The following is a 7685-nucleotide window of genomic DNA, read 5'->3' as shown; positions in this document are numbered from 1 at the left end:
GTCATTTGAACGGAGTTTTTTTTTTCTATTGGATAGATCTGTTTATTTTTTTTTTATTTCTCTTTTAATTCACTTACGCACAGCGCCTGAGGGCCTTGTGGTGAGGGATACATACGCCAAGATTCATTCGTTGATTAATTTTGCTTTTTGTATCACAAAGGTTAGAATTCTTTCAAATGATTGCTTAAAAGGATAGGTTAACACAAAAATTCTTCATGTAAAGGAGCCAGACTGATCCTTGCGTTTGCCCTTCAGCACTCCAAGAAGAAGAAACCAATGCGAACAATAACCATCTGGCTGTCTCAAATGTACTTTTGTTTGTTTATTTTATGTGGCGGTGCCATTCCTGTCTTCTGTAAGGTGTGTCTCTATTACCGTGCCGTTGGCATCGAGTGACACTACCTCTGCCAGGTATACTTATTCAATACAACGATGCCCCTGATGGCTTTCTTCAACGTTTTCAAAAAAAAAAAAAACACGGATTAGTGGCGAAGTAACAGACCTCCTGTCAAATCGAAACGACCCTAGCGGCGCCACACAAACCACCTTGGGAACCCCTGGCCACTAAGTTTCGGTTTAGATTTGTCAACCTAACTTCGCGACATGCCAGAGTTTGTGCGTTGGCAAACACAATACTATAATAGCACATGAAAGATTAAGCACACTGGGCCGATCATCCTGTTCCATCGTCTCCTCCATGTTTTAGGCGCCTTAAATGACCCACGAGCAGGGAGCGTCATGCTGCTCTGCAGTGGAAACCAGGTCGACAGAAAGGTGTCGGACGCGGACGGGCCGTACTCCTACCCCTCGCTAAGCCTAGGTTGGTCCTTACGGCTGCTCGAGGTCCGTGTTTCAACGGGGGCTCTCACGCAAATGAATGGGTGTAATGCATGCGAGCGCTGACTTTACTTTCGTGCAGTGTGCGCTACTTCGTCAATAAAGCAATCGAAACCGAAAGTATCCCACTCCTCGACAATGCCAAATAGGTTCCATAGTGCAACGCGTGCAGCGCGGCGTGCTAGGATTTTTGGAAGTAGTCGATTCGACGTTATTCCTGGAGGTATTTGAGAACTCTCGTATCTTTTTTTTTTCCGCTGCATCAGTTTTATGCTTCGGTTAGCTATACCCACTGTCAACTTAAGAACCGCGGGGCGTGTCGGGTCCCGAGCATAGCATTATAGCGCTCGTCAACCAATAACGTTGTGACATCAGTCGTTAAGAACGGAGAAGAACGAATCACGAAGTTATAAGCGAAAAGAAGACAGTTCTCCAGAAAAAGTCATATTTTGTGCCTCCTGAGATATTTTGTATTACATTTCATCTCAAACAGCAAGGGTTCATTAAGCCTCCAAACTTGCTCCGCCATCAAGGAAGAGCGCCGGGAGGACAGGCACAATGAATGAAGCCAAAAACTTTCTTCCGAATTCATGTGATGACCACCTTTACTCGTCCCAACCGAACACGGAGCTTCTGGTAACTCCAACTCCACTTGAACCGCCAACACTCATTACCCTCAGACAGCCTGACCCAGTACAAAGACAACCTGCTTTTTCAAAACTGGTCATGGAGTTCGAGACCGGCGAAGAGAACACAGAATAAACTACAGTAACGTACAAGAAGCGGCGCCGCTCCAGTGACAGTGTCGTCTTGAAAACGGACGTCCATGCACCAGATCACTTTCCGGGTCTCACTGTAATATGCACCCTAATCAACCCACAGGAATCCCTGATGAAGCTAAACATGAAGGTGTCCGACCTCCTCGAACTGCACTGTCCAGAATGCATTCTAATGGTGCGTCCTAACAAGCGTTCCAACCTATATTGCTGTGGATACGCGAAACTCCCTTGGCACTAAGACACTGCTAACGACGTCCACACCGCGTTGCGGGGTGGGCGTCAAGGCATATGAGCCAGGTCCTCGACCTGCAGCGGTTGGTGTGTTGCGAGGCGTAGAGAAGAACGTCACTGACTCAGACATTCAAACACGTTTATCTTTTGATCTACCAACCGTTCATGCAAGGAGACTGAGGGACACAAGAGTTGTCAAAATAACATTCGATTCGGTTTTCCTGCCCCGATATGTATTCTTCTTTCGAGTGCGATACCAGGTCTCGCAATTCGAAGAACGTCCTTTGCAATGCAAAAACTGCGGCCGTTATGGCCACAAGGGCGTGACATGTGGAAAAGGCGAGACTTGTTCCCGATGCGGAGGAGGGCATAGCAATACAAAATGGGATGCCACAAACACAAAATGCATCAATTGCGGAAAACAGCATGACGCGCTGGACCCTACTTGTCCCATATGAATTGAACAAAAAAAGAAAGCTGAGTTGCGTAAGAGAGGTTTCGCTTCAGTCACAGTTGCTCCAAAAGAAACCATTGTCACAAAGAGGAAAGATTATCTCTCTACAAAGGCCCTGCAAATATGCGCGCGAATGAAAAGGTCGTGAAAACACCTCAACCATGAAACACCGTGAAAACATCAAAAAATCCTGTAAGGATATCTTAGCAGCCGAATCTCCAAAGAGCTTGGGCAAAGATATCGCGCGGGGGGAATTCATATCGATAGCTGTATGTTCACACTGCACAAACGGAGCCGAAATCAGCAACCAGAAAGCACACTGACATTGATGGTCGCGCTCGTGTATCTCCCCTGAAAAATGTGCCCCGCCATGGAACTCCCATACAAAACAACCAATCCCTTTGCGAATCAGCCGTAATGATATCTTTCGATTTTGTGCGGAGCTTTCTAAGACAAGGCAACTACACTTGGGCTCCTAAAATACTCAGCCTTATTAATTACATTTAGCCTCGTCTTCTGGATTGGTTCAAATAAATTAACCATTTCGTGACATTTTAATTCAAACAATGTCTTTCAATGGAACGCAAATGGTTCTCGCTCAAAAATGTCAGACTTCAAACAACTTATACCGACTTACTATTTTCTTTTCCTAGCAATATTGGAGGCCGGAATAGATGTTACCAAACTGCGACTTTCGGGATATTAATGCAGCACATCAGCGCGGACAAACGGAGTTAGTCTATCTTTAATAGCTCTGCGAAATGGTATCGTTTCCAATGAATATTGAGAGACTCCCCCCCCCCCCCCCCAATAATATAAATGATTATGCATGCGTGACGGTATGAAACAAATCAAAAACATTCACGTTAATATCAGCATAGGCTCAGCCACAAGTGAAAGTTGATATTGGACGTTTTGAGACTCTATAAGAAACTACACCCTCGGCTCATATATTATGTGGCGATTTTATCGCTCACCATGAACTTAGGGGTGGCAGGTACACAGATACACGTGGCTCTGACCTGCTGAGTACTATTGAAAAATTTAATTTCTGTTTTTCTAAAATATTGCGGTGCAACCTTTCATAGAGCTAATACTAGTATTGTGTTAGATTTAAATTTTGTTCTACCAACTGAGCTAACCAGGGGTTCGAGAGTTTTTCGCCCACGCACCAGTCGCCTAGCTGTGTTTTGAGATTTGGGTTTGTCCATTGTCCCTCTTGTTCCCCTTCTCCAGGGATTTTCGTTATTCGTGAAACTATTCGTGACCTTGATTGTGTTTGTGTCTGCGTTGGTGTCTGTGATTGTCTAGGACTCTTACACAGAAACAAATGAACACAGTTACCGCTAGCGCCTCTGGTACGCTATCTGTGTTATCACAATTGTGCCAAAGTGTATGTAAATGTTTTCTCTTATTTTCCCTTCCTCTCACATTCTTTACTCCCTTTCCCCACACCCCAACAAAGTAGCCAGTCAAGGATACTCCTTGGCTTACCTCTTTGTTTTTCTCCCTTTTTGCATATTAAAAAGAAAGTTACAAACGCGAGCATAACAAACCACGCCCAGCGTTTCTAGAGCTGTGTTCGAGCATGCATTGGAAACGACTACTGCGACAGGGTTCGGCGCGTTCTCGGTGCAACTCTATTTGACACAAATGTTGCGTCACCAGTAGGCGTGAACTCGTATCCAATCGCACGCTTCGTGCAGGGAGCAATGCACAAAATATGACGACCGCCAGTGTTGCTTGATGAACTTTTGAATAGGGTCTATTGGTGGCGTTAAAGCGTCAGATACGGTAGGTAAAAAGAGGATGCATTCGACACGTGTGCGATCAATGCTGTTTGTCACTTCATGCACTCACAACGGGATGTTTCGGCGATGCCTCCTCGTGTTTCCTGCCAATGACGTCACGATCAGGATATTGAGCTGTGAACGTCAGGTCTTATCACTGCCAAGGTAAGAACGGCAAGGCGCTTCTTCCCAACGCCCGGTATCGAGCTCTTACTCGTTGCCATCCTCCGTGATTTTTAACTGCGCGTGCACTCCAGAGGATTACTAGACGCTGAAGAATTATAGAAGGTAGTATTTAGCGGATCGGTGACAGAGTATGTAAAGGTTAACTGCGGGGGAACATAAATTACTGATATCAATTTGCAGAGACTAATTACGAGCACAGCCAAAATATTACACTAATGGGAAACATCGATTCATGCTAAACCCGATTTTAAAGAGGCTACTCCCGGCTTTTCAGCATCTCTCAGCGGGTTGGTTGTTTGTCAAGCAAGCTTGTGCCCAGACTTCATACTGTGCCTCGACGTCATATAAGATTTGTATATCTGAAAACAGGAACTGATTCAAGAAAGGAAAATGCACAGCACTTGATGTGTATTTACAAAGAAGTTGGTGAGATCGGCACAAATCGGGAAATGATTATCTTAGGAAGCATGAATGCGCACTTAGAAGACTTCGACGTATATACCGATTCTACAGGGAGGATGCTACAAGAATTATGCGGTGCTCTTAATCTAGTGCTTGTTATCTCCCAAGTAAAATGAGAAGAAAGAATAACGTGTGAGAGAAACAAATCGCACTCATCAATTGATTACTGGTTAATCTCTAGCAAACTTTATAAGAGATTAGGGTGCATGTAAATAGATGGGAAGGTAGGAAAAGCTTAGGAAATTATCATAAGCGACTGAAATTAAAGTTTTGTACAGCAGAACCAGAAACACAAATTCTTGAACGAGAAAGTATATCGACGTTATGCAGTACCCAACTACAAGAAGTATCAGAACAAATTGAGACTTATAAAGACAACTAAAGAAGGAATGGACATATAACGATTTTGTAAGCACTTATAGAAGAGTGTTAGAGAAGTTCAAAATAAAATAAAAAGAAACAAGAAGAAGAAAGGCGCAGATAGAATCTTCACTGGTGGGACAGGGAAGTTAAGGCGGCCATAGCAGGGCGACAAGAGACCTCAAGGGAACACAGATGGGCGAGGAAAAGGGGAGACACATCCGCTGATGAATCATCGAAATGTAATACATCTCAGGAAAGAAAAAGAGAGTCATGTGTTTTATTTAATCCAGGCCAAGATTGGTAGAGCTGGAGTGCAGCAGCTGATAGAGGTAAATCAAAATGATAGGAATGCAGCAAAAGGTTTCTGGAACAGAATAATGCACACGGTAGAAAAACAGAAGGGTTCCATTGCTCATTGACCACACACGAGGTGATAAGTGTAAATGGCGAGGAGGCAAGGAATTTTTTAGACCAAAATCGAGGGAACATTCGCAGAACTTGGAGCCGAACGAGATTGGACAGAACAAAAACAGCAACACGGCACAAGACGAGAACACTTACGAGATCACTGAGACGACCACTGGGGAATGGGACAGAGCAGAAAGTAAGATACCTGCTGGAACGGTGTCAAGCCCAGATGGCAGGAGTGAGACTAGACAAGACACTAGGAACAGAGAGGAAATCAAAGTAAAGATACGCAACTGATATAAGCTGTGATACACGCTCCTTTTGAAGGGCAGCCGAGCGTTTCAAAGGGCCGGAGGAGATGCGTTGCGCGCCAAGCATCTTGGAGGCCATGATCCGCCATTGTTCGATCACATGCTCTGATTGGAGACGAGCGTTACGTCAGCGTTTGGCGAAGACTCGGATCCAATCACGCGGTTTGTGCCCAGAAAATGCAGAAAGCCAGTGCTTTTAAGGGGATTTTGCAGAGTGGTCCAGCGCACACCAGCTTGGAGCAAGTTGAGCGAAAGCTCGCTCTGCAGAACTCAGGATCCTGGCTTCAATCCCCATCTCTGCCCGTTTCGATCTCGATGAGCATTGTACCGGCGTGCGCGGGTGTTGGAAAAATTGACCCCGGAAAAAATGTCTCCGGCAAAAAAGTCCCCCGGACAAAATGTCCCCGTAAAAAAAAGGCCCCAGGTGGAAAGTAGAAAGAAATGTCCCCAAGGGATTTTCTATTTCTGGGTTTCCGTGATCCTTGTGGCCTTCGGGCGGTCCGGTGATATGTCCTTGGAAAAAAAGGCACCGAGTGGCAAGTAGGAAAAAAGGGCCCCAACAAAGAAGGAAATATTTGAATTCCGCAAAGTACTTACACATCGCGACACTGTTAGCGCGAACACGACATCGGCGTAATTTCACTTTTTACTTGGAAAGAGTATTGGTGGGTACGAAATCTTACCGTCAGCATTATATCCACAAATAAGCACCCTCAGTACCTATAAAAACTTTAATGACAATTAGCCTTTCGTTTCTATAGGAAGAAGATTAAAAAAAACTAGGGATCGCTTGTTCGTGCTAAGTGTCGCGCTTTTTACCCCATTTGGAAACGGTACACAGGTACCTCTCAAATTTCCCGAACACAATAATTTGGTTTGGGCTAGAAGTGTTATAAATGTTAATTTCACAATGAAAGACAAACAAAAACGTCGCGCTTTTTACCTATTTGTAAATGGTACACAAGTACTTCTCAAATTTCCCAAACACGTTAATTTGGTTTTGATTAGAAGTCCTATAAATGTTTAATTCACAATGAAAAACAAACAAAAACAGTTGAGTTGCAATGTTACAAAATCAGGAATGTAATGACACACTCTAGATTCATACACAAAAGTCAAAAGCGGATCATACGGCAGTGAAACAAATGTCCCCTGTGGGGCCATTTTTTCCTACTTGCCACCTTAGGCCTTTTTTTCCGGGGAAATATTTTCCGGGGACTTTTTTTCCGGGGACATTTTTTCCGGGGACATTTTTTCCGGGGACGTTTTTTACGGGGTCATTTCTTCCGGAACCCGGCGTGCAGTCGTGTATCACTACTACTGCGTGGTGCACGTTAAAGACCCTAGGCTAGCGGTTGTACTGCACTGGCTAAATTGCTCATCTACAGCTGCGCAGACAAGTCGCTCGTTGAAGGCAGTCTAACTTCAAGGCTGTATAAACATACACACGACCAAAGTTCAAGGGGATCTTGAAAAGCATCTGTTGAACTCATCCCGTCCGTTTTTGTTTTTTGTTGTTTGTTTTTGTAGTTTGTGCAGACTCCCATAGCTCCCATGTGAAATGTTTTATGTGACAGGCTCTATATATAAGGTGGTCCTCAGCATTTACCATCGAACACTTTGGGCACCTCACAGGAGCTCGGAACAGCTAAGGCAAAAGCTCGCGCTGCAGGACCCAGCGATCCTGGGTTGGATCCCGATCTCTGCCTGTTTCGATTTGGATGAGCATCGTACGGCGTGTGGTCGTGTATCCCTGTTGCGTAACGTACGTTAGAAACCCCAGGGTAGCAGTCGTACAGCACTGGCCAAATTTATCGTCTGTACCGTAAGCCAGTGCGGCTGTAACTCGAAAGTAGATCGACCG

The sequence above is a fragment of the Ixodes scapularis genome, unplaced genomic scaffold (genome assembly GCF_016920785.2).
Source record: "Ixodes scapularis isolate PalLabHiFi unplaced genomic scaffold, ASM1692078v2 PGA_scaffold8__174_contigs__length_109621045, whole genome shotgun sequence".
NCBI classification, from domain to species: Eukaryota; Metazoa; Arthropoda; class Arachnida; order Ixodida; family Ixodidae; genus Ixodes; species Ixodes scapularis.
This window is presented reverse-complemented; position numbering follows the sequence as displayed.